The sequence below is a fragment of the Erinaceus europaeus genome, chromosome 1 (assembly GCF_950295315.1).
Source record: "Erinaceus europaeus chromosome 1, mEriEur2.1, whole genome shotgun sequence".
Lineage (NCBI taxonomy): Eukaryota > Metazoa > Chordata > Mammalia > Eulipotyphla > Erinaceidae > Erinaceus > Erinaceus europaeus.
In genome coordinates, this window is record NC_080162.1 from 132,772,733 (window position 1) to 132,800,321 (window position 27,589).

At 38.8% G+C, this 27,589-nt stretch overlaps 1 pseudogene; it reads left to right on the forward strand.

Moving 5' to 3' along the window:
* The first annotated feature begins 4,484 nt into the window (after positions 1-4,484).
* On the forward strand, positions 4,485-5,116 carry LOC103122913 (ATP-dependent RNA helicase DDX42-like; annotated as a pseudogene).
* The last annotated feature ends 22,473 nt before the right edge of the window (positions 5,117-27,589 follow it).

Genomic DNA, 27,589 nt, shown 5'->3' on the forward strand with positions numbered 1-27,589 from the left:
CCACATAATTTTATTTAATAGTCTAATTATTTTGAATAGTTGGCATTAGTCTTTACCAAGCACTTATCTAAAACTCACATATGTAATTAGTTCAGAATGAGTAAAAATATGAAATGCATTCCATATTTTCAAGGGGAAGTTGTTTTACTACACATAGATTACAAGTCAAATTGCTTGCTGGGTACTCAATTATAAGTCCCCTGGAAAGTTTCTTCATGAATTAAAAGTATTTAGGACAAATAATTCTTGAGAGAGTTGCTAAATATATTTCTAGCTCATAAAGATAACAATTAAAAGCTATTTAGTGCAGTTTGTTTAATGATGCTTAAGAGCAAAGGAAAGTTTCAAACACATCAGCATAGCTACTATTTTGAAGAGTATTATGAAAACTTACTATTATAATATCAGTGTAAACAAAATGAAAAGCAACTTATACTGATAATGCTATTTCTATATACAATTCATATGTACATATGAATATATAATGAAAGCAGTAAATGCAAATAAAGTTTTTTTTTTAAAGGAATCCAAGATAAAATCATTTGTAAAATTTAGGTGAAAGGGGGATTGGTAAGCTATGAAAATTGTTAAAGAGGGTTTGCAAAATAGCTCAGTTGGTTAGTATGCTGTTTGCTACATGCAGCTCCGATTCAAACCTGGCCTCCATTGCAATGAAGGAAGTTTTGGTGCTGTGGTCTTTCTCTCTGTTTCTCTGTATCTATCTATCTATGAATGATAAAATAAATAAGAATAGATAGTAAAACCATTATGGGATACATTTGAAAATATTCATAAGCAAATCAAGACGTCAGTTATCAAGGTAGGGTTTCAGAAAGAATGAGGAGGTGATTAACAAAGTGAGATTTAGGGAAATGTGGAGAGAGGGCAGAATGAGAAAGATTTTGTCCATTAAAAATCACTGTTCCCTGAACAGAGGAACCCACCAATGTGCCCTGGAGCTCCATTGTCCCAGAGTCCCACCCCATTAGGGAAAGAGAGAGACAGGCTGGAAGTATGGATTCACCTGCCAAGGCTCATCTTCAGCAGGGAAGCAATTACAGAAGCCAGAGCTTTCACCTTCTGCACTCCATAATGACCCTGGGTCCATACTCCCAGAGGGATAAAGAATAGAAAAGCTATCAGGGGATGGGATGGGATGGGATATGGAATTCTGGTGGTGGGAATTGGTGTGGAGTTGTAGCCTTCTTATCCTATGTTTTTGTCAGTGTTTCCTTTTTATAAATAAAAATTGAAAAAAAAATAGTGTGACTGGGCCAGGGAAATAGCATAACAATTTATGTTACAGAATCTCATACCTGAGGCACTAGCTAGCAATTGCAGATTCAACACTGGGCATGCTGTAAGATAGAGCTGAACAGAAAGTGGTCTCTATCGGTAACTACATGTATGCATCCATACACATATACATACTATGATTATATCAACAGATTCAAGTTTACCAAAAGTGATGAACAGTAAAGGGGTAAGGACTCAAGGTCCTTCTGCAGAGGGACATGGAATTTTGGGAGTTGGGGTGGCATGCTAACACATTTTACCAAGGTCTGAAAATTGTATCCCTGTGACCAATTCCAGCCTTTTAAAGAAACTCTTCAATTAGAAATACTTTTAAATATTGCAATGACAAGAGTTTCACTAAGTTCTTAGTTATTCTTTAAGGTAAAAGGAACTCTATTGACTGAAGGAAAAACAATCACTTTATGAGCTCTGATATCGAATTTACTGAAACACTTCCCTGAAAAAAAAAAAAAAAAAGAAAGCTGATGCACACATAAACCTCCAAATCCTTACTCTTCTGTGACCAAAGACCCAGAAATAAAATATAAAAGCCTCCTTCCTGGACTCTACTAGTCATGGGTCCAGCCCTAAATCCAAGGGTTAGTGAAACAGATTTCAATTCTTGGTTCAGAAAAGGCAAAATCATACTGGAAAAAGTTATGTAGGGCAAGAGGGATTGCTGGATTCATTTTCAGAACCATACTACTTAAAAAGCTCATGATTGGGGGTGTGGGTCTTAAAAAAAAGATGTATTTATTTCACAGGGTGTAGACAACAGACCAGAGTAATTATCCACTTCTATCTATGCAGCTGAGGCTTGAATCATCCTGGTCCAGTTCCACTTGAACTCCTGACCTACAGAACCCTAACCTACACAGAGAAAAGCAACCAGGCAAATATGGCTACTTCCCTCCACCCAGCAGTCCCATGACCCTGCTCCTATCTGCAGGGGTGCCACTGGGCTTGGGAGTGATTTGCCATACCAAAAGAAATAACTGAGACAATGGACGTATATTTCTTTCAGTTCTGGAATTGACAACTGCAGTTTTCAACATAATCATTTTAGAACAATACTTGATTTTTTTAAATTTACAAAATGGAAATATTGACAAGACTATAGGATTAAAGGGGTACATTTCCACACAGTGCCCATCCCCAGAGCTCCATGTCCAATCCCCTCCCTTGATAGCTTCCCTATTATTTATTCCTCTGGGAGTATGGACCCAAGATCACTGTTGAGTGCAGAAGGTGGACTTATTTTTTTAAAGTGTTCAGTATTTCATCAAGTGTAATCCTAGCTGTAGGTGCTAATGTTTCTTGTCAATGTATAAAAGTTATTGTCATTTCTATGTTTTGATAAAAATTTTAAAAAGTCCTAGGTTCAATCCTCAGCACCACCACAATCTACATACCAACAGTCCTCTGGCTGCCGTTTTTTTCTGTATGTCTATGTGTTCCTTTATCTCTTTCATCTAAATATTTAAAGTTAGGCAAGTGGTTCACATGCATGTTTGAGGCCCTGGGGTTTATCCCTAGGAGCAGATTTTTAAAAAAATCAATCCCATAAGATATATGAATAACAGCTTATAGGACTTTTGTGTAAACAGTGTGTGTGTGTGTGTGTGTGTGTGTGTGTGTGTGTGTATAAACCTAGGGTAATAGAAGCAGCATATTACCAGTGAATAAGTCCTAATTTTATGTGTTCTCTAGGTCCCTGTCCTTAACTGTCATCTTTATTGCCTTTATAGTAATATTGAGAACCCATTTTGTTTTTACTCACAGGGTTATCCCTATAATTATAAGACAATAGAAACCACTATTCCTTACTATGATGGATATTTTAATTTGTAGCTGTAATTTGCCATATTGAGATGTTTAATTAATCAAATGTGTATCCAATGAGTACACATTCAAGAAAAAAGCAGCTTTCAAAATTTTGTTTGTAAGATGTGTGAATCTAGTAAATTGAATATTAAGACATTGGAAAATAAATGTTTACCAATGAAAAAGAAAAATCACATCTTGAATTTTCTAAGCATACCTATATTCTATAACATACCAGAACACATTACCATTATTCCTGACAACTTTATTCTTCTTTCTTAACTTGCATATGAATTCAAATAAATATGGGTCTTTGTCTTCTAAATTTTATAGCCTCTTTTTGTTTCCATTTTTATTTATCTCAAAGTATTGTGAACTTCAGACATTCCGAAATGTAACTTTTCTTGAAATAATAGAAGTTCTATGTTAGCCCATAAATTTCTTACTCTAAGGTAATAATCATCATCACTTATATGAATAATAATCATCACATTTCATTACCTTGAACTTACTAAAAACATAAATACTTATTATAGATAGCTATTTTAATATTTATTTTATTTATTTATAACTGGGGTTAACACTGGGGATTGGTGTTTGCATAACTCTACTAGATCTGTGTGCCTTTTTTTCCCCCTTTATTCTTTGATTGAGGGTGGGGGAGAGAGGGAGGAAGGGGAGATATGTCTGTAAGCACTGCTCCACAACTCATGAAGCTTCTCCCTTGCAGGTGGGGCATAAGGAATTTGAATGTGGGTACTTGCACAGGGTGATGTGCGTGCTTAACTAGTTGCACTGCTAGACTCCCCTACCAAATATTTTTATATGTAGTTTTGCTCTTTCTGCTTTCCATTTTTCTTTTCTTTTTTTTAAATATTTATTTCCTTTTTGTTGACCTTGTTTTTATTATTGTTGTAGTCTTTTTTTTTTAATTGTCTATTCCATTGGCTTCATACATACACACTTCATTCATTATGGACCATCTTTCAAAACCATTTGGTACTGAAATCAGACCACTGTAAGTCCTGGTGCCATGGTCAGTCAGTTTGCCACAGCACCAGGACTTAAAGTAATCTGATTTCAGTACCAAAGCATTTTGATTACAATACTCCTGTAGTATAATTAGAGGTCACTAAACACAGTAAAAACAAAACAAAACAAACAAACAACAAAAATCCATAGCCCATTAAAAATAAAGAAGAGACACGAACAGAGTCATCACTAAGGGGAAGATCAAGAAGAGCATAGACATATAATAAAGTTGCTTGAAGTGACTGGTTATTAGAGTGAAGTGACTGGTTATTAGAGAAAATGCAAATAAAGTCAAGAATGAGATATCACTACATTAGGGATGACAATAAATAAATTCTGTTCCAACTACTTCCGCCCAACAGGGCCATAACAAGTCCTGACAGCCATGTTGCCAGTCCCACCAAAAGCACCCCAGGCTTTGGCAATACTGAGAATCTTAGCAGTGCCCCAATGACCTACCCTTCTGCTGGTGCCCAGGGAGTCAACAACAAACCGCCAGGGAGCAACAGCCTAAAAAGGACTGGGGGGGGGGGCAATGGGAATTGACAGAGGTACACTGAGAACCTGGGTGGGAGCCATCAGTCATGAAGAGAATGGCAATCTGCATGGTGACAGCCCATGTCATGGAGATGGTGGTTGCCAAGGAGAGAGATACAGCTACCTAAAAAGCAGTCATCATGCTGACAAACACCAGCATGGGAGAACCAGCACGGAGGAGGAGGAGGAGGAGGAGGTGGTGGAAGTCAGCATGGGGAAAGCTGAGGTGCAAAACATGGCAAGACAGTGAAAGCAGGAAAGAAGGCTATAATCGTGAAATCAGGATGCACACCCTGCCCCCAAGGTGGACAGGAGCAAAATTGACAGCAGCAAGATGGGCAGGGTGGACAGCAAGACAGATAAGACAGCCAATGGCTTTGCTGGCCCTGAACCTCCCAAACACAGGAAAAGTTGGTGGGGCAGTTAGAAGGTATGTGGTGAAGTATGGAATCAGTTGTGCCTAATTTTATTTTTTAGAAAGAATTTTGCAAACTAGGTGTCTCAGGGCTGGGTTGGGGCCCTAGGCATAAGGACCCCCTGTCCTTAGTGCATACTTGAGGCTTGGAGACATTATCCCTTCATCTGGATCACTTTTCGGGACGTTTGTTGATGTTTGGAAGCAGAAAGATCTTTGAACTCTGATTGAGTTCCCACGAGGGCAAATGAAGGATACCTTTGGGAGAAAGGGCCTAGTGGGGCACAAAATTCACTCTTGGCTTATATTATACGCAGCACATATTGTTACTAAAGTATCATAAACATCTACAAACAAGCCATTTCTTAGCTGTGTGGAAAAAAAATTGACAGTAAAGTATTGAGAAAGTTGTCAAGACAGGTCATCTCTGTAGTGTGCTACTTTGCCATCTGTACAATCCATTCTCAAACGAGGCCTTCCCTGCAATGAAGGAGGTTTTGGTGCCAGAATCTCTTTCAATCCCTGCCTGTCTTTACAAAAAACAAAAACAAAAGCAAGCAAGCAAACAAACAAACAAAAAAAAACCTGTTGGTTTTGATGTGGAGGAAAAGGAACTCTTTTACACTGCTAGTGGGGATATAAATTTGAGAGTTGCTACTCATTATCTTACAGTCTTGTTAATCATTATTAAATCAGTAGTAAAACATTTAAAAAACTTGATATATTTTGACCTTGTACTTGCAACCTTACTGACTGGTATTACTAGTGCTTTGGTGAGCCCTTTAGAATATATACGACAGTTTTAATTACTTCTAATCTTAATGCCTTTTATTTATTTCTACTACATAATTGTTCTAGCAGGGTCTTCCCCTATAATGTTGAATATCAATGACCAGAACAGTCATCCTTGATCTTAGTCTTAATCTTAGAGAAAAAGCTTCTAGTTTTTAACATGAGTGAAATTCGCTGGGGTTATCATATGTCCTTTATTAGGTTGAGATTTGTTTTCTCTTTTTTATTTTTTTATTATCTTTATTTATTGGATAGAGATAGCCAGAAATTGAGAGGAAAGGGAGTGATAGGAAGAGAGACAGAGAGACGCCTGCAACACTGCTTAACCACTCTCCAGAAACTCTGTAAGGACCCTTATTATCTTATAATCTTATAAATTAACTTAAAAATGAAAAGAAGGAAAAGAAAAAAGGAAAAAATAAAAATGAAATGGATCTACCATTTGACCCAGAAATTTCTCAACTGGTAATCTATACAAAAGAAGCAAAAACACCTATCTGAGAAAGATCTCTGTACATCTGTGTTCATAGGAGCACAATTTTTCAATAGCACAAAGTTGGAACCAACCCAGTTGCCCAGTGGCCAATGTATGGCTAAAAAAAACAGTTAAAAGAGAAAGTTAAGGAATCACATTATGGGAGATAAGACAAATACTGGTGATATTTCTTAGTGGAACTTATGAAACTAGGGCAGAAAGGTTTCCCTTTCTGTCACACAAAGTGTCACACAAAGTGACACTTGCACAGGGTGGAATGTGTTGCACAGGAAAGGACTCTGGTGGGGCCATGGTGGGAGGTGGATGGTAGTGGAGGAGGTTAAGGGCACGTGGCATGAAACGCAAGGACCAGCCTAGGAACCCTAGTTCAAGTCTCCAGCTCCCAACCTGCAGAAGTAGCTACACAGGCAATGAAGCAGTACTACTGGTATTTGTCTTTCCTTCCTCTCTCGATTTTTCTCTGTCCTAACCAACAACAGTAACAAGGGCAACAAAATGGGGAAAATGGCAGTGTGCAGGGACCCTAGTTAAAGCCCCTGCTCCCAACTGCAGTGGGGAAGCTTAACAAATGGTGAACTAGGTCTGAAGGTGTCTCTCTTTCTCCCTCCCTCTCTATTCCCTCCTTCCATTTCAGTTTCTCTCTATCCAATAAATGAATGCTTACATTAAAGATAAAAATAACCTTAAGAGGCCAGGCAGTGGTGCACCGGGGAAATAAGCACACATGACAGTGTACAAGGACAAAGGTTCAAGCCCAGGGCCCCCAGTTATAGAGGGAAAGCTCCATGAGTGGTGAAGCAGGACTGCAGGGGTCTCTCTGTCTCTTTTAGCCTATCTACTCCTTCTCAATTTCTCTCTGTCTCTATCCAATAATAAAATGAATAAAATATTAAAGAGACAGAGATATAGTGATAAAGAGACATAGAGACAGTACAGCAGCACTCCACCTTGATGTCATGCATGGTGCTCACATATGATTCTGTGTGTTCAGACATGGATAATCATATGTGACAAAGTGTATGTTTTTAATTTTTATTTATTTATTTATTCCCTTTTGTTGCCCTTGTTTTATTGTTGTAGTTATTATTATTGTTATCATCATTGATGGATAGGACAGAGAGAAATGGAGAGAGGAGGGGAAGACAGAGAAGGAGAGAGAAAGATAGACGCCTGCAGACCTGCTTCACAGCCTGTGAAGCGACTCCTCTGCAGGTTGGGAGCCAGGGCTTGAAATAGGATCCTTAGGGTTCAAAAATACAATCGATAGTTAATATTATCATCACATTATTTGTTAATTGGGTTAACTTTGAAAAGTCCCTTTGTTATGGTTTGCTGTACAGTACCCAGTATCTTGTATATAGCTGTGCTATTGGATGCTTCTAATCTACTTGGTCTAGGCTTTTGAGAGAGTCCACATATCAAATACATAGCCTATATATTAAAAAGATTCAGTTTGTCTTTTGAGAAACTTTGAGACATACAATTGATTTCCCCCTCTCATATTAATTAACTACTGATTTATATGTCTACATTTTGCTAGGAGTGTACATAAACACCATTCCCACCACCAAAGGACTGTGACCCATCCCTCCCGCCCACTCCCACCCCCCACTGGCCCAGGAAGCTACATGTCTACCCCTCATCTCTGGGTTTTTACTTTGGTGCCCTACTTACAATTTGATCAGGTCCTGCTTTTAGTTTCCCTTTCAGATCTTCTAAGTCAGCTTCTGTTGATGAGTGGGATCATCCCATACTCATCTTTATCTTTCTGACTTAGTTCACTTAACATAATTCCTTCTAGCTCTGTCCAAGATGGGTCAGAGAAGGTGGGTTCATTGTTCTTGATAGCTGCATAGTATTCCATTGTGTATATATACCACAGCTTTCTCAGCCACTCATCTGTTGTTGGGCACCTGGGTTGCTTCCAGGTTTTAGCTATTATGAATTGTGCTGCTATGAACATAGGAGTACACACCTCTTTTTGGTTGGCTGTTATGGAGTCTTTGGGGTATAACCCCAGGAGAGGAATTACTGGGTCATATGGAAGGTCCATGTCATGTCTAGCCTTCTGAGAGTTTTCCAGACTGCTCTCCACAGAGGCTGTACCAATTTACATTCCCACCAGCAATGTAAAAGGGTTCCTCTGTCCCCATAGCCTCTCCAGCATTTGTTGCTGCTGTCCTTTTTGATGTATGCCATTCTTACAGGAGTGAGGTGGTATCTTAGTATTGTCTTAATTTGCATTTCTCTGACAATCAGTGACCTAGAGCAGTTTTTCATGTTTGTTAGCCTTTTGGATCTCCTCTGTGGTGAATGTTTTGTTCATTTCCTCTGCCCATTTTTGGATGGGGTCATTTGCTTTTTTGCGGCTAAGTTTGCTGAGCTCTTTATATATTTTGGTGATTAGTTTCTTGTCTGATGTCTGGCATGTGAAGATCTTCTCCCATTCTGTGAGGGGTCTCTCTGCTCACATCTTCACTATAGAGCCCCTACTTCCCCCAGTCATGGAACCCTTGGATAGGGCCCACTTTCCCATATGCATCTCCCAATCCAAACCAAATAATATTGCATCCGCCGATCACAACCTAACCAAAGCAATGATTGCCACCTCAACATGCTTCACCTCAGACTGTATCCAGAGACTTCACGTGTGGAATGACAACCCTTCAGCTTCATTACTCGGGTGAGACCTTTCCTTTTATAGTACACTCTAATTTCATCTCAGGTAGTTCACTTTCTAACAAAGTCCCATAACCTAGATATACACCAGTTTCTGTGAGAGAGAGCTTATGTGCACACGTATCCATAAACTACTGCAAAATATATACCTGAAAGCAGAAGTACACTAGAGTTTGCAGTGAGTACCTCCCTAACACTTTCCTCTCCACTATTCCAAGCTTGGGATCCATGATTGCTCAACAAATTGTTTGGCTTCATATGTTAACTCTCTTTTCAATCACCAGGTTCCAGATGCCACCAGGATGCTGGCTAGGCTTCCCTGGATTGAAGACCCCACCAATGTGTCCTGGAGCGCAGCTTCCCCAGAGACACAACTTACTAGGGAAAGAGAGAGGCAGACTGGGGGTATGGACCGACCAGTCAACGCCCATGTTCAGCGGGGAAGCAATTATAGAAGCCAGACCTTCTACCTTCTGCAACCCTCAATGACCCTGGGTCCATGCTCCCAGAGGGCTAGAGAATGGGAAAGCTACCATGGGAGGGGGTGGGTTATGGGGATTGGGTGGTGGGAATTGTGTAGAGTTGTACCCCTCCTACCTTATGTTTTTGTTCACTAATCCTTTCTTAAATAAAAAATTAAAAAAAAAAAAAAGAAATAGGATCCTTATGCTGGTCCTTGCGCTTTGCGCCATCTGCGATTAACCTGCTGCGCTACAGTCTGACTCCCCAAAGTGTATGTTTTACAAGGTCAACTATAGTCCAACACTTCCATATAACATTTTAAAAATAAATATATGTGGAAAGTGTTATTTTAGTTTTTACTATTTTTTTTTAAAATAAAGAACTTGAACCTTAAACTTTGCAAAGCTAGCCTAAAGCTACATTGATTTTTAAAAAGTGAATCCAGTATACAACATCTTTTTTCTTTTCTTTTTCTTCTTCTTTTTTTTTTAATCAAAACACTGCTCAGCTCTTGCTCTTGGTGGTGCAGGGGATTGAACCTGGGACCATGGAACCTCAGGCATGAGAGTCTGTTTGCATAACCTATATGCTATCTCCCCCACCCCAAAATCATTCCTGAATCACTCTAAGATTTCATAGATAGGTTTCCTAGCCCATTAACCAGCACATTCTCATCTTTTATTTCTCTATTTTATTTATTTATTTTTTATAGAAACAGAAGAAGATATGGTGGGGGAAAAGAGGAGAAGGAGGCAAGGGAGGGGAAGGGATGGGAAAGGAGAGAAAGGGATGTATGTACCACAACACCAGTTTCCTCTGGTGTCACAGGAACTTCCACAGAGTTCTGGGGCTCAAAGCAGGGCAGCATACATGGGTAAGGCACATATCCTACCTGGTGACTCTTTTTGAATTTGTATTTACAATTCACAATTTTGTTTTACAAAGATGTAACATTTACAAATATTAAGACATTCCCACTACCTTTATGATGGTGGTAGTCAAATCCTATAACTGAGTTAGCAGCTGCCCTGAAGCCCCAGAGATTCTCAGGAAGCTTCTGTCAATTTCTTAGAAAATGGAACAAACACTACTGGAGTTTCCCCAAAGATCAACTCCCAGGGGTTCAATTTAGCCTTGTTAGTTAACTATGACAGCTACCAAATATTTTTAACAGTGATAAGAAAGCACTGAAGAGAAAAATCACCAGAACCACAGATAGAATGGAACATATGGAAGCATCTAGACAGAGACTCCATATACCACTGGATATAACCCAGGGAAGCCTTGACAGTCTGGTAGCCACATCACTGAGCAGTAGTAGCACAGCTCTGTCTGATTTTGGTTTCCTGGAATGTCTGGTAAAAGTCAGAGTTTGGGCTTCTATGAAAAGTAGCGACTACTTTCCTTACCTTTAGTCAGTCCATAGCTTATTGAACTAGACATCTGGACTAACTCAAGTGGGAGAATTTGTATTTTGAAACTCTAACTCTGACATCTTTTTAAAAAAAAGTATCATTGATGGGGGCCAGGTGGTGGCGCACCTGGTTAAGTGCATACATTACAGTGCACAAAGGCCCAGGTTCAAGCCCCTGGTCTCCACTTGTAGGGGAAAAGCTTCACAAATAGTGAAGTGGGGTTGCAGGTATTTCTCTGTCTCTCTCTCCCTCTCTACCTCACCCCTTTATCTCTCAATTTCTGTCCCCAATAATAAAGAAAATATTTTTTTAAATTATCATTGATTAAAAATACAGAATTTTAGGAGTATAGCCTCATGTTTATACATGTGTATGGTTACTCACTGCACCCACCTCGGAAGTGTATGTACATATCCATCCCAAATGTAAAAAGTAAATTTAATTGACATACATCATAGTTAAAGTCATTCTAACACTATACAAGTCTTTGGGTGGCAATTATTTTCATTATAAATGAATGCCTGTATACATGATGCTATCACTAAGTTTACTATCAAAAGTCAAACTCTATCATTCACTACACAAATGACCACTTTTACCCAGTGGGTCCACTTCCTTTTTTTTCCTATCTAGGTAACCACTAGCTGGTTTATATAGTTAAAAAATTTTATTTCTTTACCATTTAGTGAATTTGTATGGATTCTCTCTGTACCACACAAATAAAATTATATACTTGTCTTTATCTTTATCCATATAAACAATTTCACTCAGCATATCAGCAACTCCCCCCCCTTTTTGTCTCCAAGGTTATTGCTGGGGATTGGGGCTCACCTCAACACCTGCACTACGAAATCTACTGCTCCTGGAGAACATTTTTCTCATTTTTGTTGCCCTTGTTGTTGTTGTTAGATAGGACAGAGATAAATCAAGAGAGAAGGGGAAGGGGGGGAGAGAAAGATAGATACCTGCAGACCTGCTTCACCACTTGTGAGGCTTCTCCCCTGCAAGTTGGGAGCTGGGGGCTCGAACTAGGATCTTATGGTGGTCTGTGCCCTTAGCCCGCTAAGCTATTGCCCAGCCCCCGCATATCAGCCTTTTTATGCTCCATGCTTTTCAAATGCCAGGGTTTTATTTATCTTTGTCATCATTGGGGTTTCACTCTTCTGGTGGCCAGCTTTTTCAGACAAAAAAAGAGACAAAGACATAAACATAGACATAGACAGAGAAGGAGAAAGGGAAAGACACCAGAACAGAAAAGCTTGTGTCACCATTGCCCAGCAGTTTTCGAAGAGCTGCCTCAAAACTAGAAATACAGTATCAGTCAAAAACTGTGCAAAGGTTGTAAATTTCTGTGCTCCACAGAAGACCAGAAATTCTTCAGGGGCCTAATATTTTGTTTTAACAAGCTAACCCACATGAATTTCTACATGTCCAGGTTTAAGAAACTTATGTTAGCTAAGCTTCACAACAAATTGATTAGAAGGTTCTTACTGTAATCTTCTGCATTGAAAACTTGAGATGTAGGTCATTCAAGTAAATTCTTAATGCCAGACAATGCATGGAAAATTCCAGGCTCAAACTGTCTTAAAATACTTAGGGAGTCGGGCAGTAGCGCAGCAGGTTAAGCACATGTGGCGCAAAGAGTCCAAGGACTGGCATAAGGATCCTGGTTCGAGCCCCTGGCTCCCCACCTGCAGGGGAGTCGCTTCAGAGGTAGTGAAGGAGGTCTGCAGGGGTCTGTCTTTCTGTTCTATCCAACAACAATGACATCAACTACAACAACAATAGCTACAACAATAAAAAGTTTAAAATAAATACTGTACCTTTCATCATAGTATATGCTACCTTCAGAAGTAAGAAAATATGTTTGGCTGGTAAAAAAAAAAGAAGAAAGGAAGAAAGAAGAAATAAATAAAGAAAGAAAGAAAGAAAGAAAGAAAGAAAGAAAAGCAATACAATCACCATTTTTAAAAAGAGGTTTTCATATAATAGGGATATGAGATAAAATTTAATAATGTATAATATCATAGTGACTGCTCACAAGATTATATAAAAAAAAATCATCCTAAACTAACAATGTGACTTATATAAGCTTCTAGAAAACATAACTCTAAAGGCTGAACTCTTAAACTTTACACAACTGATATAGTTATGACCCAGCTCTACTTGATTGTTCATGTTAGTCTATATCTCTTCCAGAAACTTGAGTAATTTTCATTATATCTAAAAAATCCAAGAGGTTTTACTTGTCACTTTACATTCTATCTTACTTTAAGGTATGTTGGGTGGTGAATCCAGTGCATCTAGTCCTTGCCAGATTACCCTTCCATCTAATGAACATAAAAGACCCTTCCCTTTTCATATTCTTATCATTACATTTATTATAAGCTGTATTCTTATTAAGTGCTTACTGAGTTCCAGAACTTAAAATTCTATTAGTATGCATCAAAACAAGTTTACTTTTAAGTTATCTGTGGTATTTGCTATGACTATACTCCTTAAATTTTTTTTTCTTTAATATATATTAAATGTCCAATTTTTTGGTCTTCTTAAATCCACACTTTGAGGTAGGTGTGTGTGTGTGTGTGTGTGTGTGTGTGTGTGTGTGTGTGTGTGTGTGTGTGTGTAAGTTATCAGGGTCTCATGCATATTTAATTTCACAATTCTGGGCCCCTTTTATTTGGTGCCAGGGTTGAAATTTGGGTCTTGCACATGGCGAAGCACATATATTTCTTACCCAGTGACTTCTCTCTCCAAGCCTATTTATTTATTTATTTATTTATTTTACTATGAAGGCTCATTCTTAGACTGCAAGTGGAGGAGGGTCATATTTCCCTTAGTTAAGAGTAAGAAGCCACAAATAGAATACGACAAAAAGAACATCTTTTCAAATGCATTTTTCAGTAGTCAGCAAGTCCCGGCCTGGCAAAATGGTTCACTCAGATAGTGAGCTGCTTTATGAAGCATGGAACCAAGGCTTGAGTTCTACCCCCAGGACAGTGAAGGAAGCTTCAGTGCAGGCAGGGATCTCTTTCTCCTCTATGTCTCTATTTTTTTTTTTTTGAAAAAATCTAGAATAACAATCCAGTTTGCATCATCAGAGACCAGATTTCCATGGGTGTCTGTGTACCTTCATTTTTTATTTATATTCCTATACTTTCATAATCTGAGAAAATGGTTAATATGCTGACAACTCTGTTGATACGACTGACAAAGACGAGAGCTGGGAGTGATAGTATCCCTCTTAATATTTAAAAATAACTAATCTTTAAAGGTTTGACACACTTTTCCTATATGTAGATTCCATTGCGCAGAAATAATAAAGACATTTTACCTGAAAGAAGATTTAGGTAAAGGATACTATATTAGAAGAAACAATAGGAAAGATCAAAAATAAATGTAGACTTTGGAAAAGAGAAACAAACAGATTAAGAAAAAAAAGATGATAGGGGGGCAGGCAGTTGCCCACCCAGTCAAGTGCACAAATTACAGTGCACAAGAACCCCAGTTCAATCTCTAGTCCCCACTTGTAGAGGGATAGCTAGCTTCATGAGTAGTGACGTATGCCTGCGCGTCTCTCTGTCTTTCTCCCTCTCTCTTTTCCTCTACATTTCTCCTCCTTTCTAAGTTTGTCTCTATCTCTATCCAATAATAAATAAAGATTTTTTTTGAAAAGATGGTGCAAATTAAGTTTCTAAATAAAAATGTCTTCACAACTCATACTCCCAAAATACAAATGCTTATGGAAGGTCATATGGATAAGTACTTAACAACAAACTAATTTAGGAGAAAAAAATAACTCCTAAAAGCATAAAACTAGTCAATTATTATTGTTTTTGCATTTGGATAGTGAACTTAATTTTTTAAAATTTTTTTATTTATAAAAAGGAAACTGACTAAACCATAGGATAAGAGGGGTACAACTCCACACAATTCCCACCACTAGAACTCTGTATCCCATTCCATACCCAATAGTTTTCCTATTCTTTACCCCTCTGGGAGTATGGACCCAAGGTCATCGTGGAATGCAGAAGGTGGAAGGTCTGACTTCTGTAATTTTCTCTCTGCTGAACATGGGCATTGAAAGGTCAATCCATACTCCCAGTCTGTCTCCCTCTTTCCTTAGTGGGGAAGGGCTCTGGGAAAGAGGAGCTCCAGGACACTAGTAAAACATTTAAAAATAATTTTAAAAAATAACCTCAACTAATAAATATCCAGATTATATGGAGGACAGTCTGGAGATTCCTAAACACATTAAAAATCAGTCTACTATATGCCCCAGCAATTGTCCTCCTATATCTAGAGAACACAAAAGCTCGGTCCAAAAAAGATCTTTGTGCCGCTACATTCAAGGCAGTGCTACACTTTACAGACAACACTTGGAAATAAGCAAATGTCCAGTAACAGATGAATGGTTACAGAATTTGTGGCATGTATACAGAAGGAAATTCCACAAGGCTATAAGAAATGACGAGGTTGCTGATAACTACTCTGTTAACCCAATTAACAAATAATGTGATGATAACATTAACTATCGATTGTTTTTTTGAACCCTAAGACAGAAGGAACCTCACATCTCCACTATAGAGCCTTTACTTCCCCCAGTCCTAGAACCATTGGATATTGCCCACTTTCCCGTATGCCTCTCCAAATCCATATAAAATAACATTGTATCTGCCGATCACAACCTAACCAACGCAACGATTGCCACCTCAACATGCTTCACTTCATACTGTGTCCAGAGACTTCACGTGTGGAATGACAACACTTCAGCTTCATTACTCGGGTGAGACCTTTCCTTTCATAGTATACTGTAATTCCATCTCAGGTGGTTCACTTTCTTTTTTTTTCCCTTTTTTTTTTTTTTTTTTTTAAACTAGCTCTGACTTATGGTGGTGTGGGGGATTGAACCTGGGACTTTGGAGCGTCAGGCATAAGAATCTGTTTGCTTAACAATTATGCTATCTACCCTCCACATTATTTATTTATTTTTAATAGTAACCTTTAAAATTTTATTTTACTTAATTGGTAATCCCTCTTTGATAGAACAGAGAGAAATTGAAGGGGCTGGGCAGTGGCCCACCTGGTTGAGCACACATGTTCCAATGTGCCAGGACCCAGGTTCGAGCCCCCAGTCCTCACCTTCAGGGGGACATCTTTGAAAGTGCTAAGGTAGTGTTATAGGTGTCTTTCTCCCTCCCTTTCTTTTTTTTTTTCAATTTCTAACAAAGTCCCAAAACCTAGATATACACCACTTTCTGTGAGAGAGAGCATATGTTCACACGTATCCATAAACTACTGCAAAATATATACCTGAAAGCAGAAGTACACTAGAGTTTGCAGTGAGTACCCCCCTAACACTTCCTCTCCACTATTCCAAGCTTTGGGTCCATGATTGCTCAACAATTTGTTTGGCTTCGTATGTTAACTCTCTTTTCAGTCACCAGGTTCCAGATGTCATCAGGATGCCGGCCAGGCTTCCCTGGACTGAAGACCCCACCAATGTGTCCTGGAGCTCAGCTTCCCCAGAGACCCACCCTACTAGGGAAAGAGAGAGGCAGACTGGGAGTATGGACCGACCAGTCAACGCCCATGTTCAGCGGGGAAGCAATTACAGAAGCCAGACCTTCTACCTTCTGCAACCCACAATGACCCTGGGTCCATGCTCCCAGAGGGATAGAGAATGGGAAAGCTATCGTGGGAGGGGGTGGGATATGGAGATTGGGTGGTGGGAATTGTGTGGAATTGTACCCCTCCTAACCTATGGTTTTGTTAATTAATCCTTTCTTAAATAAAAAAGAAAAATAATATGTTGGATGTCACATCATCTCATTGTGCACAATATTTTTTGATTTTTTAATTATCTTAATTTTATTTATTTCATAGAAACAGCCAGAAATCAAGAGGGAAGAGGGTGGTAGAGAGGGAAAAAGATAGACACCTGCAGTACTGCTTCACTACTTGCAAAGGTTTCCCCTTGCAGGTGTGGAGTCGGGGGCTTGAAACTGGGTCCTTGTGCACTGTAATATGTGTGCTCAACCAGGTATACCACCACCTGCTCCCCCATATGTGTATATATATTTATGTAGAGACAGAGAAGGAGTGAGACTGAAAGAGACCATGGTACAGAAACTTCCTTCCTTCTGTGAAGGCTAGACTGAAACCTGGGTGGTACACAGGGCAGAGCAGCATGCTATCAAGTGAGCTATTTCACCAGCCCACACTGTCTACATTTTAAGTCGAACTGTATTTATCAACTATTCTTAAAATTACAATTTTATATGCATTAAAAGAAAATGCACAGCCAACAGATGTATAAAAATAATTCAATGTCATAAACCATCAGCATAATGCATATCAAGTAATAGAATCAAATATCAGCTTTTGACTGTTAGGATGGTCACTATAAGAAAAAATCTGCTGATGAGAACTTCTATAGGGTTGAAGGTAATATAAATTGGCATTATTATAATCTCTAATGGAAACCAGTATGAATTTTTCTTACAAAATTGAAAAATGCCATATATTAGCCAGTGATTCCACCTCTGGGCATTTATCTTAAAGAAATGTAATCAGAAGCTCAACAAGATATTCCCCTCCTAAATTCATAACATACTCACAAATAGATATATAGAAGTCTAATTTTTTTTGGATGGAGGAATTAAGATTTATAGAATGTTATTCTAGGAGGGGGCAGGCAGTGGTGGACCTGGTTTGGGGTACACATTACAGTGTGCAAGGACTGAGGTTCAAGCCCCTGGCCCCCATCTGCCGGGCTGCATAGCTTCACGGGCGGGAGACAGACAACCAGGGACTCATGGCTGAGCTGGGAAGCAGTATCTCTTTATTCATGTGGAAACACAGCACAATCTAAGCTAAGCTAAACTATATATAATCACAATCCTGTCCTTATATATATATATATATACTCGCCAAGTAGGGTGGAAACAGGATGTGATGTAGAGAGGGTGGAGCGAAAAGAGATTGGTGAAAATCAGGGTGTGACAAGGAGAGGGGTGGAGCAAAAAGACATTGTGAACCAGTGGGGATTAAACCAATGCTTTGCAGGTAGGGTGGTGCTTAGTTAACAGTGGTTTATGTAAACAGAATACAGTGTTAAGCAGGGGGGATTAAAACAATGAAACAGAAGGGGTTTTAATAGCAGAATTAGAAGCATACCAACACCCACCTGCAGGGGGAAAGTTTCACAAGAGGTGAAGCAGGACTGCAGGTGTTTCTCTGTATCTCTCCCTCACTGTCTTCCCCTCCTCTCTCAATTTATCTGTCTTTATCCGATAATAAATAAATATTTAAAAAGAATGTTACTCTGTTTTAAAAAATGAATCAACTATCACACACAGCAGCAGGACTGAACTTTCTGTCACACACAGGCACACTGCCTGATGTCCTTTGCTTGAAATATATCAGATATAACAGACACATAAAATCAGAGCATAGAGTAGAGCTTGCCAGGATATAGGAAGAGGGAAAAACTGGGAGTTGGTACTCGATAGGTATGACATTTCAATCATGAAAGATTATTATGCTCAAAAAATATGCTAACATTATTAGACTTATTGTTACTATATTGTAGACTTAATATTTTGAGTAAATTGCATGCTGTTTTTACAACACAGATATACACACAGGACAATTTTGAATAGAATAAAAACCCTTCTTCCTTATTACTCACACATACCTGGGATATATTCACCTGCATTGATATATACACATGAATGGAAAGGCATGTACTTTGCCTACTGAATCATCTTTTGGCTCCTCAAATATTTAATAATACACCCCCCTTCTTGTTGGTTACCTAAACATAATGATATCTTATCATCTCTCGTATACCTTTTTTTTCCCTTTCATAGTACTCTAGCCATGAAGTTACTATTTCTCCTGCTATCTGGAAATCAATCTCTCTCTCTCTCTCTCTTCCTCCCTCTCTCTTCAAAGATTTTATGTACTGGGGACAGGTGGTGATGCATGTGGTTAAGTGCTCACATTATAGTGTGCAAGGACCCAGGTTTAAGCCCTTGGTCCCCACCTGCAGGGGAAAGCATCATGAGAGGTGAAGCAGGGCTGCAGGTGTATCTCTGTCTCTCTTCTTCTCTATCTCCTTCTCCCCTCTTAATTTCTCTGTCTCTATCCATTAATAAATATTTTAAAAAGTATTTCACTTATCTACTGAGAAAGATACAAGGAGAGAAATAATAAGACTTTACTCTGGTACCTGTGCTGCAGGGGGATTGAACTCAGGACCTCATGATTGAAAGTCTAATGCTTTATCTGCTGTGCTACTACCCAGACCACCTGTCTCAAAATCTTCTCATCAAACTTAGGCCTCTACACAGCATTTCCAGCACTTTTTCCCAAGGCATCATTTTTCTGTACAATAGTCTTATCACATAAACTTGATAATATTGTCTTCAACACAGAATAGGTTGATAGTCATTGCAGTTCCTTGAGCTCTACAGAGAGAGCACCAAGGGGGAGTGAGAATCAGATGGACTCCTGATGACTGAACTGTGTCCCAAGCTGAGAAGCACTATGTAAACATGGGCAAAGGATATCCTAAAAAAGTGAAAAATCAAGAAACCATCATAAAAAATATTTGTGAAACTTGCCAGCAGAGCATAAGCAGCACTCATAGACTGCAGTCAACTTTGCTGAATTTTCTAAGAAGAGCTCAGAGAAATGGAGAGAATGGGGGTGGGGGGAGGTTGAAGATATGGAAAAGACTGACAAGGCTTTTATTAAAGAGAAATTAAGATTTCTCTCCTAAAGGAGAAACAAAAAGGAATTTCAAGGATATCCGTGCAACTAAGAAACCTCATTTGGCCAATTTTTCTTTTTCTTTTTTTAAAAATTTATTTATTTATTTTCCCTTTTGTTGCCCTTATTGTTTTTATTGTTGTTGTGGTTATTATTGCTGTTGTTATTGATGTCATCATTGGTGGATAGGAGAGAGAGAAATGGAAAGAGGAGAGGAGACAGAGAGGAGGAGAGAAAGACAGACACCTGCAGACCTGCTTCATCGCTTGTGAAGCGACTCCCCTGAAGGTGGGGAACCAGGGGCTCAAACCGGGATCCTTACTCTGGTCTTTGTGCTTCATGCCACATGTGCTTAACCTGCTGCACTACCCCTCAACCCTGTTTTTTTTTTCTTTTTTATTCTAAGGCTTCTCCCCAAATATAAATAGAACATCATGCCCTATCCTATTGCCCTATTGGTGATGGTACAAAGAAACTTTTAGAGATGTGTAGTACCACTGATGCAGATGACAGGCAGCTTTATGAAAATAAGGATGCTGAGCTGAACAGAAAACACCAAAGAAATGCTGCTGCATACCAAACTAAAGGAAAACCGATGCTTGAAAAGCAAGAGCAAGAAGGAAAAGGAGAGGAAGTATTAGGGAGGTACTCACTGCAAACTCTAGTGTACTTCTGCTTTCTTACTTTGGTGCCATACTCCAAACTCAGTCAATTTCTGCTTTGCGTTTCTACTTCTTTTTTTTTTTTTTTTTTTACATGCATAACATTCCCCAGATTCCCATTTAACAATACAACCCCCACTATTTCATTCATCATTTTTCATGGACCTGTATTCTCCCCACCCACCCACCCATCCCCTGAGTCTTTTACTTTGGTGTAATACTCCAATTCCATTTCAGGTTCGACTTGTGTTTTCTTTTCTAATCTTGTTTTTCAACTTTGGCCTGAGAATGATATCATCCCGTATTCATCCTTCTGTTTTTGACTTATTTCACTCAACATGATTTTTTCAAGGTCCATCCAAGATCGGCTGAAAACGGTGAAGTCACCATTTTTTACAGCTGAGTAGTATTCCATTGTGTATATATCCCACAACTTGCTCAGCCACTCATCTGTTGTTGGACACCTGGGTTGCTTCCAGGTTTTGGCTATTACAAATTGTGCTGCCAAGAACATATGTGTACACAGATCTTTTTGGATGGATGTGTTGGGTTCCTTAGGATATATCCCCAGGAGGGGAATTGCAGGGTGATAGGGTAGGTCCATTTCTAGCCTTCTGAGAGTTCTCCAGACTATTCTCCACAGAGGTTGGACCAACTCCACTTTTCCAAGCTTTGGGTCCATGATTGCTCAACAATTTGTTTGGCTTTGTATGTTAACTCTCTTTTCAGTCACCAGGTTCCAGGTGTCATCAGGATGCCGACCAGACTTCCCTGGATTGAAGACCCCACCAATGTGTCCTGGAGCTCAGCTTCCCCAGAGACCCACCCTACTAGGGAAAGAGAGAGGCAGACTGGGAGTATGGACCGACCAGTCAACGCCCATGTTCAGCGGGGAAGCAATTACAGAAGCCAGACCTTCTACCTTCTGCAACCCACAATGACCCTGGGTCCATGCTCCCAGAGGGATAGAGAATGGGAAAGCTATCGTGGGAGGGGGTGGGATATGGAGATTGGGTGGTGGGAATTGTGTGGAGTTGTACCCCTCCTACCCTATGGTTTTGTTAATTAATCCTTTCTTAAATAAAAAAAAAAAAGAAGGAAAAGGAGAAGGCAAGGAAGATGAAGATGATGAATAAATCTGTCCTAGCAGGATATATATATATATATATATATATATATATATATATATATATATATGTATTTTTTTCTATTCTATAAATCATGTACACCCCTGTAAATCAAACTCACTCCTTTTAAAGAAAAAAAAAGATATGTAAACTTTTTAAAAATGTTTTTAAAAGTCTTTTTATTATTTTTAAATGTTTTTTTAAATTTGTTTATTGGATAGAGACAGCCAGAAATTCAGAGGGAGGAGGTGTGATAGAGAAGGAAAGAAATAGAGAGACAGAGAAATTCCTGCAGTAATACTTCAACACTCACAAAGCTTTCCCCCTACAGATGGGGACGGGAGTTTGAACTTGGGTCCTTGAGCTTTGTAACCTGTATGCTCAACCAGGTGTGCCACCTTTTATTTTAAGCGGTAAGGTGTCTATTGTGTACATAGTCAACATGCTACAAAATGTTTCTTAAGATAGTGCAGTCTTGGTGTTATTTTCAGTAGCCACTTATATTACTTCCTACAGTATATGAGCTATAAATTGGCACAAATACAAAACAGGTTCTTCTGAACTGGAATTGGCGTATTGCACCAAAGTAGAAGACTCTGGGGTGGGTGTGTGGGTGGGGGGAGAATACACATCCAAAAAGGACGACAGAGGACATAGTGGGGGTTGTATTGTATACTGAAAACTGGGAAATGTTATGCATGTACAAACTATTGTATTTACTGTCAAATGTAAAACATTAAATCCCCATTAAAGAAATTAAAAAGAAATAAAACAGGCTCTTGGTGCACATCACCATGAATACCAGTTTTCTTCATCTTCAGTTGTCTCAGAAGCCACTTATATGAAATTATTTTAACTGGATATTAATACTTTATCAGCAAGACAGTTACCATTCATTTGCAACTATTCTCAATATAATTGCATAAATACAGTTTGATTAAAACAAAGTAAAGATAATGTTTTGAACGTCTGATGCATCTTTTAGTTAAAACATGTGCTTGTAATAATCATTTCATTTTTTAATTCAAATGTGGTATCTCGGATCAGACTCAGGGTCTCACACAATGAGCACTGCCATTGAGCTGAATTTCCCAAGCCAACCTTTTATTGTTTAGAGAGAAAGAGAAAGCACTACCACTCCATCCATAAAGTTTTTCTTTCTCTTCTCACATACTGTCAGAAATAAAACTCAAAGTCTCACCCATAGGAGACAGATATCTTACTGGTAAGCTAACCTTGCCCTATTATTTCCTTTCATTTATTATTATTCATAACTCTAGCCTGCTACACATTTAAATACTTTTAGACTTATTTCTATGAACCAGAGACTTTAAGGACCACTCCAATACACATCAAGTTGAAATTTCAGTATTTAAAAAATATTTATATTATTTTAATGAGAGAGCCACAGAGAGAAAGACAGACAGGCTGACTGACTAGAGCACTGCTCAGCTCGGTCTTATGTTGTTGCTGGGGACTGAACCTGGGACCTCAGAGCTTCAGGAATGAAAGGTGTTTTCATAACAATTTTGCTGTTTCCCTATTCCTCAATATATTTTTTAAGTTAGTCTGAGATTCTTCTGGTGAAACCTAGCACTTTTTCTTGTCCTACTATTAAAATATATCTTTTAGGTCCATAGCGAAGCCTCTCTCAAAACAAGAACACATCTGGTTATCACAATTTTGTATTTTTTGCCTGAATCTTATTATTTTTTAAATATACTTTCTATTACTCTTTAATAAATATAATTTTGTCATTGATTAATAATAGCTCACAATATAATATTACAGTGTTATAGTTCCATGTCTTACCTACTATAAAATTTCTGTGCCTGAATCTTCTGTTAATTTACATATCTATCTATCTATATCTATCTATCTATATATTTATCACTAGGGTTGTTCCTTGCGGTCAGTGTCTGTAAAACAAACCTACAACTCTTAGTGGCCACTTATTCCTTTTATATTTGATAGGATGGAGACAAATTGAGGTGGGAGGTGGAGAGAAAAAGATATATACATATATACATATACACATACACACACACACACACACACACACACACACACATATATATATATATGCAATATATTGCTTCAACGCTCATAAAGCTTTTCCCCTACAAGTGGGGTGTGGGGTCATGAACCAGAGTCCTTTCTCATGGCAATATGTGTCCTTAATCAGGTGCACCACTACCCAAACCTTGAATCTTACTTAAAAAAAAGTTCTCATATTAAAAAAATATTTTTTAAAAAAGGGAGTTGGGCAGTAGTGCAGTGGTTTAAGCGCACATGGTGCCAAGCACAAGGGCTGGCTTAAGGATTCTGGTTCGAGCCCCCGGCTCCCCACCTGCAGGGGAGTCACTTCACAGGCTGTGAAGCAAGTCTGCAGGTGTCAGTCTTTCCCCGTCTCTCCTCCTCTCTTCATTTCTCTCTGTCCTATCCAACAACAACGACATCAAGAACAACAATAATAACTACAAAAAAACAGCAAGGGCAACAAAAAGGAATAAATAAATAAATATTAAAAAATATTTTTTAAAAAGTCCTCAGGTATATGCTAGAAAAGTAACTATTTTCTACATGATAATCAACTTAAGTGCTAAGTATTTGCTACCTCGAGAAAAAAACTGAAAATTTGATTTCTACTTTGCTTTTATGAAAAATTTGAGAATCTAAGTAGCAACAGATTGTTTTATTAAAGTTTTTGAAAGATACTGTATGTAACAAGGTGACATTAGGTATTCATTCTATCAGGAAAAAATGTTATAGACATGAAATTTTGTCTATATAGACATAAACTGTAGATGTTATATGTTCCAAACATTTATGTTATAGTTATAAAATGATGCCTATAAATGATGTCCCATGTTTACTCTTCTCTTTCTGGCTTACATTACTTAACATGGGTCCTTCAAGTTCCATCCAATATAGGGTTAAGAAGGTGACTTCAGGGAGTCAGGGGTAGCCCAGTGGGTTAAGTGCATGTGGAGTCAAGCATAAGGATCCTGGTTGGAGCCCCTGGCTCCTCACCTGCAAGGGAGTTGCGTCACAGGCGGTGAAGCTGGTCTGCAGGTGTTATCTTTCTCTCCCTCTGTTCCCCTCCTCTTTTCCTTTCTCTCAGTCCTATCCAACAACAATAACTACAATAACAGTGACAAGGGCAACAAAAGGGAATAAATAAATAAATATTTTTTAAAAAAGGAGACTTCATCAGGAGTCTGGCAGTAGCGCAGTGGGTTAAGCACAGGTGGTGCAAAGCGCAAGGACCAGCATAAGGATCCTGGTTTGAGGCCTCCGCCCCCCACCTGCAGCTGAGTCGCTTCACAAGTGAAGCACGTGTACAGGTGTCTATCGTTCTCTCCTCCTCTGTCTTCCCCTCCTCTCTCCATTTCTGTCTGCCCTATCCAACAATGATACATCAATAACAACAATAACTACAACAAAAAACAAGGGCAACAAAAGGGAGTAAATAAATATTAAAAGAAAACTTTTAAAAAAAGGTGACTTCATCATTCTTAATAGCAAAATAGTATTCCATTGTGTATATAGACTACAACTTTCTCAAAACCTCGCCTGTTGTTGGACACCTAGGTTGCTTCCAGGTTCTGACTATTATAAATTGTGCTGCTATGAACATATGTATACACAATATAAGTCGTATCAGCAACACCAAGATTTATTAGGAACACTTTTCTACTTATTGATTTTAAATACTAATAACCCATAAGAGATACGACAGATAATTTGTGAATTATAAAACTTTGTTCTACTTTTTAAAACCCAAATTACAAATAAACATTGACTCTCATGATGTGAATTTTCATTTTTATTTTTATTTTTTGCCATTTTCTTAAGGACATAATGATTTACAAGACAACACATGAGAACAATTTCATTTTCTTTTATTTCTTTTTTGAGAACACTCACTAATTCCTGCTCATGGTGGTGTGGGGAAGTAAACCTAGGACTATAATCTCAGGCATGAAAGTCTTTTGAATAATCATTGTACTATCTTTCCCACAGGTGAACAATTTCTTTTTTTAAATTTTTTATTTACTTTATTATTTTATTGGATAGAGACATAGAGAAACTGAAAGGAGAGAGGGAGAAAAACAGAGAGACACCTACAGCCCTGCTTCACCAGTCGTGAAGCTTTCCCCCTACAGGTGGGGACCAAGGGCTTGAACCTGGGTCCTTGTGCACTGTAATGTGTGCTATTAACCAGGGGTGCCACCGCCTGGCCCCTGAACAATTTCTTATATCCTTGTGATATATGTCTCCGTACCCCTCCCACCACCAACTTAAGACCTCCTTCATTATCTTGCATCTGGTCCTCAGTTCTTCACCACTACTCCCTACCACTCCCCCATCCCCACCCCCACCACTAGATTCCCTGTTTTTCCAACAGACCACAGCTCTTCCAAATTAAACAAATTTTCCAGCACATTAAGTGAATGTGGTGTTCATTCTATTTCAATGTATTAGTGTCCTCACTATGACCTTGATTTAAAAAAAAAACAACAATTTTTCTTTTTTTAAACTGCTGCCAGAGTTACCACTAGAGCTAAGTAACTACACAACACATTCACTGCTTCCAGCAGCCATTTTTTTCTCTTAACTTCAGCCCTTTATAGGACAGAGAAATTGAGATGGAGGGGTCAGATGGTAGTTAAGTGCACACAATGCAGTGCAGATGGACCCAGGTTCAAGGCCCTGCTCCCCACCTGCAGGGGGAAATCTTCATGAGCGGTGAAGCAGGGCTGCAGGTATCTCTTTGTCTCTCTCTCCCTCTCTATCTTCCCCTTCCCTCTCAATTTCTTTCTGTGTCTATTCAGTAATAAATAAATATTAAAGAGAAGGGGGAGAGAAAGGGAAGGAGAAGGAGAGAGAGGAAGGCGTAGGGGAAGGAGGTGGGGAGAGAGGGAGAGAAAGAAGGAAGCGGGGAGAGAGAGGCAGATTGACTGATTGATTGAGATTGAGAGGGAGATAGACAACAACAGAACTACCTCATTAATTCTGAAGCTTCCTCCCTGGAAGCGAGGATTAGGGGTTTGAACACAGACTACTTGACTGCTTGACTACTGCCCTTATGCCTTTGTTTTTCAAAACCAAGTATATAGTAACATCACTTGCATCTTCAAATATCATTTGTTTGCCTGTTTGTTTTTGCCTCCAGAGTTATCTCTGGAGCTCAATACTGACACTATGAATCTACTGCTCCTGAAGGCATTTTTTTTTCCATTTTAATGGACAGGACAGAGACACAGAGAGGGGAGGGGGAGATAGAGGAGAGAGAGAGACAGAGAGAGAGAGACACCTAAAGGCCTGCTTCACCATTTGTGAAGTGACCTCCCTGCAGCTGGAGTATGAGGGCTTAAACAGATCCTTACCAGATTTCTGTGCTAAGTATTATGTGCGCTTAACCTGATGTGCTACCATCTGCCCCCCAGTATCAGTTTTGTTGCAAAAAACTGCAATTATTCTGAGAAGTAAATTATGATCACATATATATATGTGTGTATTACACATTAAATTACACACACACACACACACATATATATATATATATATATATATATATATATATATAGAGAGAGAGAGAGAGAGAGAGAGAAAGGGAGGGAGAGGAGGGGGGGCAGGTGTCTTGCCCGCTAATTAAAACACATTTCTTAGGTTTAGGTGAATTGATGAGTTAGAGGATACATATTTAAGTATTTTGTTTCCATATAAAAGTGAATGACCACTCGCACTTCCAAATCCCCTACCTTAAAATGTACAGAGCACAATGCCCATGTTAAGCTGGGAAGCAATTACAGAAGCCAGACCTTCCACCTTCTGCATCCCACAATGATCTTGGGTCCATACTCCCAGAGGGATAAAGAATAGGAAAGCTATCAGGGGAGGGGATGGGATACAAAGTTCTGGTGGTGGGAATTGTGTGAAGTTGTACCCCTCTTATCCTATGATTTAGTCAATGTTTCCTTTTTATAAATAAAAAAATTAAATTAACATACAAAGCCAAACAAATTGTTGAGCAATCATGGACATAAAGACTGGAATAGTGCAGATAA